The 12346-nt window shown below is 33.8% G+C and overlaps 1 pseudogene across 1 annotated transcript in view; it reads right to left on the bottom strand.

The window, feature by feature from the left end:
- The window catches only part of LOC147531798 (beta-amyrin synthase 1-like), a 34597-nt pseudogene extending 22493 nt beyond the window's left edge, over positions 1-12104 (bottom strand). Inside the window, exons 1-3 of the transcript XR_015227258.1 lie at positions 12048-12104; positions 9195-9268; positions 8768-8984 (exon numbers count right to left, since the gene is read on the bottom strand). The product of XR_015227258.1 is annotated as a beta-amyrin synthase 1-like (transcript). The remainder of the gene's footprint in view (positions 1-8767; positions 8985-9194; positions 9269-12047) is intronic.
- Positions 12105-12346: the final 242 nt, after the last annotated feature.

Raw genomic sequence — 12346 nt, 5'->3', positions numbered from 1 at the left:
TTTTGGTAAGACAATAGAAAACCTTTTCTCACAACTACTCTTTTTCCTATTGACAAGTCTATGAAATAAATTATTTTAAAGATCTCCATTGGACACACAAAAAATATAAAAAATCTCTATTTCGCCTTCTAAGTGGATCTGCAATGGATGATTCGAGAAAAATTCTAAGAAACATATATGTCAAGTGTGGAAAGTAGATCTCTGAATTGTTTACTTCCTAGGTGGTTATTTAATGATACTCTAATCAAAATCTTCTCTAATCAAAACAATCGAAAATTGAATATTACATTAAAGATACTTCAAAAGTCATATGTCTTCATGTTGTTTCTAATAGAATGTCCAATCATAGATGTTTTTTGACAAACGTTACCGCGTTTAGGTGTAACATCTGAGATACTCTAAGAAAGATAATCTCAATTTGCTAATATTATCCTTCCCGCCCCAATTATCAATACTCTTTCTTCTTTCTTAAGATATGTTTAGAAATTTTTTAAAACTAATGTATGTAATGGTAAATGTTTACAATAAATTTGATACGTGTTGCTTTATATAGTTATTTTAAATAATTTATAGTTCATTATATGCATTTTATTAGTAAATAACTTAACTTTTTAGTGTATATGTATTGTAATAGTACTCTTGTGACTTAATAATATTTCACATTTCAACAAAAAAAAGGCCTTTGGTGCAGGAAGAATAATTTTTAGCAAAGGCAGTGCATTAGTTAGGGAGAGCATTCTCTTTAGAATAGGGAGAGATAAACACTATTTTCTAAAATATCTCCAACTTTAAATTTTGGTCCCTCCCCTCAAACTATTTTCGACCAAAAGATAGAGAAGAGCGAAAAATCTTGTTTGACCAAAAACATGTTCGTCGATCAAAGAGAGATAAACACCCTTAAAACTCGTTCAACCAAAAGAGAGAAAAAAACCCTAAATCTCTTCGTTTCGATCAAAGAGTGAGAGATAGAGATGGAAATCTAAACCTTAGATGACTAATACAACACTCATCTCCATAGTAGTGGTGGCCAACGGGCCGTGTCGACACGGAAACGGACCGGCACGGCCCGTTTATTTGAGGATACGGAACGACACGGAACGGTCCGTTCCGTGCCGTGCCGACCCGTTACGGGTCTGGCGTGCCGTGTCGGGGCTGGGAATTTAGAGCCCCAGACCCGTTAAACACGGCCCATGAGACACGCAGGAACGACACGGAACGGATCGTACACGGCACGGCCCGTGGGCACGGAACGACACGGAACGGAAACGGCAACAACGACACGCTAGCAACGACCCAATTTAGTTATTTGAATTTTTAAGAATTACTTAGGGTGCACTAATATTATAATGTGTCTACAAATTGTTAGATTTTCATAACAACTACTTTATATTACAAAAAGAAAAAACATTAAAAAAAGTAATACTTGAATTAAAAAAAGAAGTAATACTTAAGAAGAAAAAGTAATACTTGAATTTAACAAAAGAGGTTTACTTTATTTTTTTTTACTTAGACTTTTTTTTTTGAAACAAACTAAATTTTTTTTTCAAAAAAATAAACAAATAAGGTGGTAAAGATAGTCCCACACCTAAACCACAAAATACAAAGTAAATGTGGAGAATCTTTATACAACTCTTTTCCAATAAAATAAACAAAGATATGACATAAACTCTAAAATTTTTGTACATCACAAATTTTTACTTGAAAAAAATGTAATGTTTCTTTTATTACTTCTTTTTGACAAGTAAAAAAAATATTTATGAATGGGCCGGAGCCACGGGAACGTCACGGAACGGCCACGAAAACGATTACGGGAACGCCACGGAAACGGCCAGAAACGCAACGGAAACGCCACGGGAACGGCATGGGCCGTTTCTGTGCCCAGACCTTTGTGGTCTGGGCACGGAACGGAACGGCACGGCTCAAGCCGTGCCTGGCGTGGCCGTGGCGTGTCTGACACGCCACGGCTGCCAAACGGGCCGTGCCGGCACGACACGGCCCGTTGGCCACCACTACTCCATAGAGGGGTTTGTAATTCTTGTTATTGCTTGATTTCTCCATAGATTTTTAGGGTTTTAACATTAATTAAAGTAAGTTTTGAAGATTTCAAGTATCAATATTGCAATGAAGAATACAAACAAGGAAAAGTAAGAGTTATTCCTCATCTTCTGAACTGATCAAAGTAACTTTAAAATAAAGTTCGTTCAGAGCGGATGAAAAAACAGAACAATTTCAACCAGCTCGGCCGAAATTTATTGTTTTTTCAGTGGACCCGACCGAAATTTGTTGTCTTTTTCAGCCGCCCCGATCGAAATTTGTTGTCTTTTTTAGTCGACCCACCCGAAAATCCTTTATGAAACAAAAACGACCTAAAATCCTAAAACTTTTGTTCAACCATAGAAGAAGACAAGAAAATGTTTTTTCTTTACCTAAGACATACTATCTTCATTATATATGTCTTCGTTTAAGTCGATATCTTCGTTTAAGTCGGTGTCCTCGTTTAAGTCGATGTCTTCGTTTAAGTCAAAGGACTCTTCTTTCTTTATGTAAGTTGCCTCCTCTTCCATTTATGGTGGTTCCTCGTTCATGAGATCTTAAGGCATCAATAAAAGCTTGAAACTAAGACTATAGTGATGGTAAACTTTGCAAGTTTTTTAATACTAATGGTGATGTTGATAGTAATGAAGATATTAGGGTTGGGTTGTTTATGTGATAGAAAACTACAAGTGAATAGAATGTTAGATTTATTATTAATTTTTATCGAAGTCCTTATATTTTAACATTATTTATTTAATGATCCTTATAACACTTTCCTTAAACTAATTTAGTGAAGGAAGAGCAAATAAATAAATTGACCTTGCTAACGCTCTGCCTTTTCTAAACATGGCTCTTCCTATACAAAAGACCTAAAAAAACTATTCAGAGGTTGATAAATCAATTTATTAAGCAAAATAGCCATAAACAAAAAAAAAAAGAACACCACCATTTCAAAATGTAAAAGAAGTCAAATGTCCAATTACTCTTTTATCTTATTATTTAAGTTTTATTATTTTTTGACTCTTTCACTACATATCGGATGTAGATGAAATTATTTTCTATGATCTTCCAAACTAGATTCACTTTGATATTAGTTCTCTTTTTGGCATTCATAACTTATACAAATAGTCATTTGCTAAAATGGAACTTTTGCAAACAAAGAGAAGCTGTCCATTATACCCGTTTGCATATAATAAAATGTCCCGTTTGTTAAATTACATTAAAAAGAAATTGAACCTCTGCAAATAACTATTTACAAAAGTATTTCATCAAAAAAAAAACTATTTACAAAAGTTAAAAACCAGGGAAAGAAGAGAAAACGAAAGCGGATCTTATCTACAAAGAATTATTTCTAAATATATAAAAATTTGTGGAAATTCGACTAGTAACGAACTTTAGAATGTATTTAAAGTTACAACAAAATAACTAATTTAAAGGGTGAATAAAGGAGAATATAAAAACAGTTGTTAGCACAATAACGACCTCAAAGTCGAAGAAATATAATAAAATGATATTTCTTTATTATATTAGAAGAAAAGAAAAACAACACTGAGATATATTTTGTTTATTAGAAGGGAAGAAAATCAACACTAAATTCTCATTATAAAAAAGGGAATGGTGGCTTTTCTTCACATTATATAACCAATTTTTACATCATCATTTTCTCTTATGTTTATATTAGTACATGTAGAAAATTGGTTTTTAATTATTTTTTCAATACATAAATGCATTGTGTTAAATTGAAATTGCTAAATGGGACAGGTTGAGAAACTCGTTAATAAAGGAGACGGGTTTGATTAACTAAATCCCGTCCCAATTCGTGCATGACAAACTCGCTCTATTTACAAATGGAACTGAGTTTGGACTTTGGAGATACAGTGACTCGTCTAAAACATGTTCCATTTATTAAAGTGGCTTTTGGTATAGGAAGAGCACTATTTAGTAAAGGCAGTGAATTAGAAAGGTCAAATTATGTATTTGCTCTTCCTTTACTAAATTAGTTTAGGGAGGGCGTTATAAGTATCATTTAATAGATAGTGCCAAAATAGAAGGACTTAGATAAAAATTAATAATAAATCTAATATTTTATTCACTTGTAGTTTCTCTCACATAAACAACCAAAACCCTAATATCGTCACTACTATCGACATCACCATTAGTATTAAAAAACTTGCAAAATTTATCATCACTATAGTCTTAGTTTCGAGCTTTTAATGATGCCTCAAGATCTCATGGATGAGGAATCACCGTTAATGAAGGAGGCAACCTACATCAAGAAAGAAGATTCATTTGACTTAAACGTAGACATCGACTTAAACGAAACCATCGACTTAAACGAAACCATCGACTTAAACAAGGACATCGACTTAAACGAAGTTATCGACTTAAACAAAGACATTTATAATGAAGATAATATGTCTCTGGTAAAGAAATTTCATTTTCTTGTCTTCCTCTATGGTTGAACAAATGTTTTAGGGCTTTAAGTCGTTTATTTCGTAAAGAATTTTCGGTTGGATCGACTGAAAAAGACAACAAATTTTGGTAGGGTCAGCTGAAAAAGACAACAAATTTTGGTCTTAACGGCTGAAAAAGATGACAAATTTCGGTTGGATCGATTGAAAAAGATAACAAATTTCGGCCGGTCCCACTGAAAATAGTAATAAATTTCGACTGAGATGGCTGAAATTAGAACGTTTTTTCAACCGCTCTGGCCGATTTTTTTTTAAATTTTCAGTTGGTATTCATGAATTTTTATTTATGCTAAGCGAAATTTCTTTTATGTAAATGTCGCTTATATATTTTTCGAGTTACATCCTTGTTTGTATTCTTCATTGCAATATTGATACTTGAAATCTTCAAAAGTTACTTTAATTAGTGTTAAAACCCTAAAAATCTATGGAGAAATTAAGCAATAACAAGAATTACAAACTCTCTATGGAGATGAGTGTTGTGTTAGTCATCTACGATTTAGGTCGAACAGGATTCTCTCTTCTCTCTCGAAGGTTTTTAGTCGAACAGAAGGATACTTTCTTCTCTCTCTTTTGGTCCAAGATAGTTTGATGGGAGGGACCAAAGTATAAATTTGGAATATTTAAAAAAAAAATGTTTATCCCTCCCTATTCTAAAAAGAGTGCTCTCCCTATCTACTGCATTGCCTTTTCTAAAAAATGCTCTTCCTATACAAAAACCCAATAATTTTTATTTATTTGTATCACATTATCTTGAAAAGTCCTTTTTGTTTCTTTCTTTCCTCGTCCGACACTATTGATGAGTAACAGAGCCATGTTTGAGGGAGGGCGGGTAGGGCGTCCGCCCTGGCCCCCACCACAAGAGGCCCACCTCTTGTGAAGCTTAAATTTAACACATATAACTGACACTAGATAAAGAAACATAAAACACCCATTAGCTATGCTGGTAAAGGTTGTCCGTCTCCAGGCTTGAGACAAGAGTTCAAAACCAACCTTCTGTTCTTTTCCTTTAGGTTTGTACAAAGATTTTCCTTATCATTTTATGTTAGGCGGACTCACTAAAAGACTTTAATAGGCTTGTCGTTTAATTTTTTTTTCTTGTAATCTTTTTATTATTCGAAAGGTCCATACTCGAACTCCGTACTAGGTCCTCAAATTCTCAGTCATGGCTCTGATGAGTAAACAGATTAATGACAGTCTCTAGTGAGGTTCATAGAAGCTTTCTTGTTGAAAAGAAAAGGAGAGATAGGAAATGAGTGGATGGACTATCAGCTCCATCTCCAGTGTAGTTCGGAAAAGATGATAAATGAAAAATAGAGGGAGACAATGAGTGGGCATATTACGGGCTCCCTCTCTAGTTTAGTTGAGAGGGAGTGTAGTTCGGAAAAGATGATAGAAGAAAAAAAAGAGGGACAGAGAATGAGTGGACATATTACGGGCTCCATCTCTAGTTTACTCGAAAGAGAGGGAGAAAGAGGAGATATTGGTCGACTGACCCCTCTGTCGTCCACCAAGTAAGGGATTGACCATCTTTGTCTTCCATATAGACTATGGAGGCCCCCTTGTACGGGCGGCTAAGAATTTTTATGGTGAACAATAGTACAAAATCGGTTTGTAGTATGGTTCCATACACTCAACACTTGGTCGCCTGAGTGGTTTAAAGTGTTGACATATACTCCAAAAGTCCCTGGAGGTCCCGGGTGGAACCATAGGAGGCGGAATTCTTGAGTTATTGAATATGGGATTATTAGAGTATAAATAATGTAGTTGGGCTTTAGACCATAGTTAGTTGGGTTTTAGGCCATAGTTTAATTGAGCTTTAAGCATATTCTTGTTAAATTTGACAATATCGTGCTTATCACGTCTTTGATATATCAACGCCATTGTCATGACTACCGTACATCGTAGTCGATTTCCAAAAAAGAAAAGGAGAAGTATGGCTCCATATGCCAAATTGTTATTAGGAGTTGTTTTTAAAGGTATGTACTTAATTATTAATATTTATAAAAATCGAGAAGAAATAATAAAAAATTACACTAGCTCGATCTCTCGAATATAATTATAATATCAGGAAATTGAGCCGAGAAATCTTTTGTTAAAAGGACAAGTTAAGAAATTGTCTTTCTAGGAAACACATATTATTCTAATACCACAGAAACTTCTTGTCTCACTCTGTTCTTCTTTAAAGTCTACAAACTCCATAAACAATATCTCTTTTTTTTTCCTTCACAATCAACGCCCACTATGGCAACTACAATTAAAATTTTATATTTATTTTCTCATATTTTCTCTTTTTTGATCCTCATGTAAGTATGCAACACACTTATTATGTTTGAAGAAATTAACGAGGTGTTTTAATAGAGGAGAGTGATATCTTCCGATCTAACAAAAAATCACCAATCCGCTCCAATAATAATAGTATAGATCAAGCGCACTCTCAAAGAATTTGTAGGTCAATTTCAGATGTTTCTCGTCCAGTATATAATTTCGTCCAAAAAGAGACAACAAAATACTACTTAACTGAGACAAATTTAATGATTGAACTTGTAAGAAGTAATGTTTCCCTACAAAAATAAGAAATATTAATAGGATATGTGATATAAGACGGATCGAGATGAAGAAATCCGACGATCAAGATGAGTTCAAGGATTGAGATACGTGAATAACACGTGTACGTACATGACCGATCGAGAAGACGAGATCCGACGATCAAGATGAATTCAAAATATTCGAAGACGTTCCAAGATATATGAAGATCAAGAATATTTACTCTCTTACATTTAGGAAATATCTTGTAACTATCTAATGGCGATATTAGATAAAATCTTATATCATTTCCTAGTTTAGTGAGGAGAAACTAGGAAACTCTAAACCCTAATTTCTCTATCAATTAGAAAGGGTTATATGAATTAGATTATTGAGTTATGTCTAACAATGTAGCCGATCAAATCCATAAATTGTGATGATTATTAATGAAACAATTATTTCTCCGTGGATGTAAGTCGTGATTATCCGACATGTTACATTATCGCGTCAATTATTTCAATGTTTATCTCCGATTATCATATAATCGTGAATTTAACATGGTATCATGAGCAGGTTTATCAATCCTATTTCATCGAAATTTTTGGCTTCCGCTATTTCCTTCAACATCGTATTAGAGAAGACTTTATTTTCTGAGATTTTTATTTCTAGTCATCAAAGATGCACCAAAGACTTGCTCTTCAACAAAGGTCAGTTCTACTTATTTCCCTATCTTTTCGTCCAACCCGCGCCCAAACAGACTATGGTCAACAGATGTTAACTGCGCAAGACTAACCTTCTACACTTCGCTGACCAAGTTAGCGCGTTTGACCACGCTTACCGAGTCAGCAAACTTTGACCGCGCTAGACCCGATCGGCTTCTTTTTCTTTCTTGTGACAGAAACCCTAGAGTTTGATTCTTTGCATTTTCCGGCGAGATTTCGTTACCAATAAATTGCTTTCATCGATTTGGATATCATTGTACTAACCACCACCGATTTCCTTTGTGTTTGGTCAAGAATCAACCCTTATTTTTCTCGATCCTTCGACGAAAGAACCATTTTCTGTCTCTAGAAATACATAACAATCATCAGTTTGTTTTGCTCAAATTGAACGCTTTTTTGGCTCAATCAATTAGATTTATCCTTTCCTTCCATCGATTTGGGTTCTTTTAGTACCCAAATTCAATTTTCGAGCCTAATCAAGCCATAGTTTTGGCCTTTGACAGAACCCTAATTCTGGAGACGTGATATAAGACGAATCGAGATGAAGAGATCCGACGATTAATATGAGTTCAAGAATTGAGATACGTGACAGGTAGAGAAGACGAGATCCCACGATCAAGATGAATTCAGAAAATTTGAAGATATTCCAAAATCAAGATTATTTACTCTCTTATATTTAGGAAATATCTTGTAACTATCTAATGGTAATATTAGATAAGATCTTATATAGTTTCCTAGTGTAGTTCGGAGAAACTAGGAAACCCTAAATCCCAATTTCTCTATAAATAAGAGAGTGTTCTAGGAATTAGATTATCGAGTTATATCTGACCAATGTAACTGATCAAATCCACGAGTTGCGCTGATTATTAATGAAACAATTATTTCCTCGTGGATGTAAATCATGATTATCCGACAAAATCACGTTGCATTTTCGTGTGACTTATTTCAATGTCTATCTTCGATTATCAGATAATCGTGAATTTTAAGAAATATGGTGCTAGAGTTGGATGTTCTAACCTGGAGACGTAGTAAAACATCACTGCAAGGTTTGACTTCAAACCGATTTTGATAATATATTTGACGGACTTTCTCAACCTGAGCTCTTTCTTCACGAGTCCCTGCGTTCGCATCAAATTCCCAAGTTTGTCTTCCCACAAAATTATTTGTTGTAAAAAGCCATTCGCTAAATGGACCTTCTCCACTTGCCACCTTAAGCTTCCACATCCTTCCTTTCCTTCGCATATATAGTAAGAGATAATGAGATATCAAATGTTATTGCCTTTTTTTGGTTCCGTAAAATAATATTTTCCTAATTATAAAATCATGAATAAAGGAGCATGGGGGAGCATGGGGAGTGAGAGTGAATATAAGGTCCCTTCTGAGTGGAATTGAGGGGCATTCCAATGTTAAATTAAAACGAACAATCACATCTGCAGTTAGTAACCTTTCGTAATGGTCTAACTCCCTTAGATCCGTCATGGCTCCATAAGAGTATCTTGTAGTTTAGTGTAAGAGCATCTCCAATGCAAAACTAAAAAAATTCAAATTGTCCTACGTGGCAAGGCTCAATTGAGTTTCTCTTTCCTAGATGTCTATATTGAGATCGTCAACTCAAAAGACATTTGAGTGTTGCTTTGGAGATGCCCTAGCACGCAACCAAATATATGAACTTAAGTCAGGACTCTCTTCAGTTTTTTTTGTTGAAGCAGGACACATCAATTGACCAACCAGACTTATATATCAGTCGCCATGTTAAGGTAAGTCAAGATCGGGTCAATTTATTCTGTTATGTATATTAAATCCGTAGAACTATGCCATTTCAGGAAACTAATATTTATAATATTAATATGAGCGCGTGAACAGACATAAACAAGATATTTTCTAGTCATTTACTTGCGGAAATATTCCCACTACAGTTTTAACAAACATTGTATGAGCATAATAATGTATAGCTTAGCGAAGTTTTATTGGCGTCTCATTCCTTCACAAACTTCCCCTCAGTAGTTGAATTTGTTGAGAGAGGCGAGTAAATTTTACAAATACATGGAAATGATAAAAATACAATGCAATTGTATATAACAAGATTAGACCATAATGAAGCATAAAAGTAATTTATATAACAGATTAACTTAACGTATTAGTTTGAGGGGATATTAACAATTACACAATTACCTCGGAGTAAATTAAATAACTTCTTGAATATATCACTCAAAAGATAACATTTTTAGTGATAATAGTTAATTGTAACAAACTCTGTTAGTTTGAAAAAGGTATCGTCAACTACAAAATTATATGTGGGTGTTACTAAGACAAAATCAGTTTAGGGAGTTAACTCGGGGGTAAATTATTCAAATAAATTTAATAAACATTAAGAACATAATATAAAAATTAAAAGATATCTATAGAAATGAAAATTGAAGTGAAGATGAATGAAAATATATGTTTTTAGTTTTAGTTTCTCCATATTTTGTGCTAGATTTCAATTGTATCGGTGGAAATGTCCATCATGTCAGTGGAAATTTCGAAATTGCAACAATTTCGGTCGAAATCTCGATCATATGGGTGGAAACTATGCAGAAAGTGTGAATTCGTGCATCTAATCTAAACTTCGTGCACCATCAATGAAATTATCAACAGTTGATTTTGACCATTTTTAATTTATATTAAACATGTTAGGAGCACATTAACAAGAGATGACATTGGTATTCAAGTACTAAGAACCCTTTATCAACAATATACTTGCCGTTCTATTATTCAATATCCAATCCAAAACAGTAAAATGGTATACAAAGGACTACGATGACGGACACTATAACGTTAACGTGAGGATTTTCTTTGTCATATCACGAGTTTTCGGCCGAAGTCTTGGATTTATTATCTATTCATGTTTCGAGTTATGGCCATTTGCTGACAACACCATATTTGTTAAAAATACATGATACCGCGGTTAAGCCTTATAAATAGTACTTAAGGAGCTTCAGAATTATAGCGAGAAATCGATTTAATACAATTTTTTGTATTATCGACACCCAATATAGTATATCCAAATAATAATTCTTTTTAAGATTGCTGGTTCATACGAGGTCACAAAATTTAGTTAATGTGTTGGACGGACATACCAGTTCTCTTTGAAATACAACACATGGAAAAGCAAATAAGCCATAGCAAGATACTCTTGACTTAAGCCGAGTTAAGCCATGTGTGTACTCACACATCAATGACATTTTACCTCAAGAATACAACAACTTAGTTTTCCTTTTCAGGTACTTGAAGAAGAAAACTGCGAATATTGACTAATATTATGAACTTCGGAACTAAGAAATGAGTACAAAACGAATGGAATTAGTAGGTAATTTTCTTCTAGAAATTTGGAAATTTTTCTTCGAAATTTCGATATTTTCCTTCATTATTACTGCTCTGGAACGATATTCTATCTATGCTAGAAAGACTGGAAAAGAAAAAAGAATTCAACTTGGAGTTGATTTAGGTCTGTTTAGAAGTCGAATAGACACATCTATTTAAATAGGAACCTATCGGATGATCTTTCGGTGAACAAAGTTAATGGTTTGTGGGTAGAAAGCGTCACCTACGATCTACACCCATGGATCTTCAAGAAATTGGCGGAGAGAAGGCGAGCCCTTAGATCCGTCTCATGCCCGAATGAAATCCCTTATCTTAAAACTTAAAATTAATGGAGTTTTCCAATCACTTTGCCTATCCATTAAGTTGAACAGCCATTAGGATTGTTTCGTTTGAGTGTGATCTAAACTGTCAGATCTAAACTTTCCTTTAATGCTAAACAATCTTTAATCCAACTTTTTCATCTTACCTTGTAGTCAGTCCCTCTTAAACAAACAAACTTCAAAGGAGAATATCTCAGTTTTTTAACCCTCGCCTAAGTCAAACAATCATGGTACAATTCTATTTCTAAACATCCATCAATTTTTTGTTATTTTGATTATTAACTTTACTTTCTAATTATGTAGAAATCATAGTACTATTTTTTTCTTCAAACTATTTCTAAACCTCCATCAATTTTTTATTATTTTCATTATTAACTTTACTTTCTAATTATGTAGAAATCATAGTACTATTTTTTTTCTTCAAAATAGAAAGATTTATTTATTTTAATCCATTCAGTCTTATGATATATGAGTGAGAACAAAGAGAACAGAGAGACTGAGAGAGAGAGAGAGGAACTAAAAGTAAATTAACCAGAGAAAAGAGCAAGAACCAGAAATGAAGGAAAGAAGAAGAAAGTGAAGAAATATATGTATATATATATATATATTCATACCTTATTCAGGAAATGTGCAGCCTCAACCCTCAAGTAGAACAGGAAACCAACTGTGTCAAGACCAACTGGGAATGTTCTTACACTTATAGACATTTTCTTGGGACCTACTTATGGACTACTGGTGGCACTAACTACAAAAAGATATTTTTGATTCCGTCACATTTTTTGTATGTCTATACATTTTAAAAAGTTTGTTCATACTTTAATCAAGAGGGTAGGGTCTTTGGAATCGTAAATACTGTGAAGATTAATGAGAGAGAGGAGAGACCGTGTGGTATGATGTCCTCTAAAGAGAGAAA

This window comes from Eschscholzia californica, unplaced genomic scaffold (assembly GCF_041429995.1).
Source record: "Eschscholzia californica isolate CP2 unplaced genomic scaffold, dmEscCali1.0.p SCAF_6, whole genome shotgun sequence".
Taxonomy (NCBI): Eukaryota; Viridiplantae; Streptophyta; class Magnoliopsida; order Ranunculales; family Papaveraceae; genus Eschscholzia; species Eschscholzia californica.
Note: the sequence above shows the minus strand (reverse complement) of the source record. Positions and strands in the feature narration are given on the sequence as shown.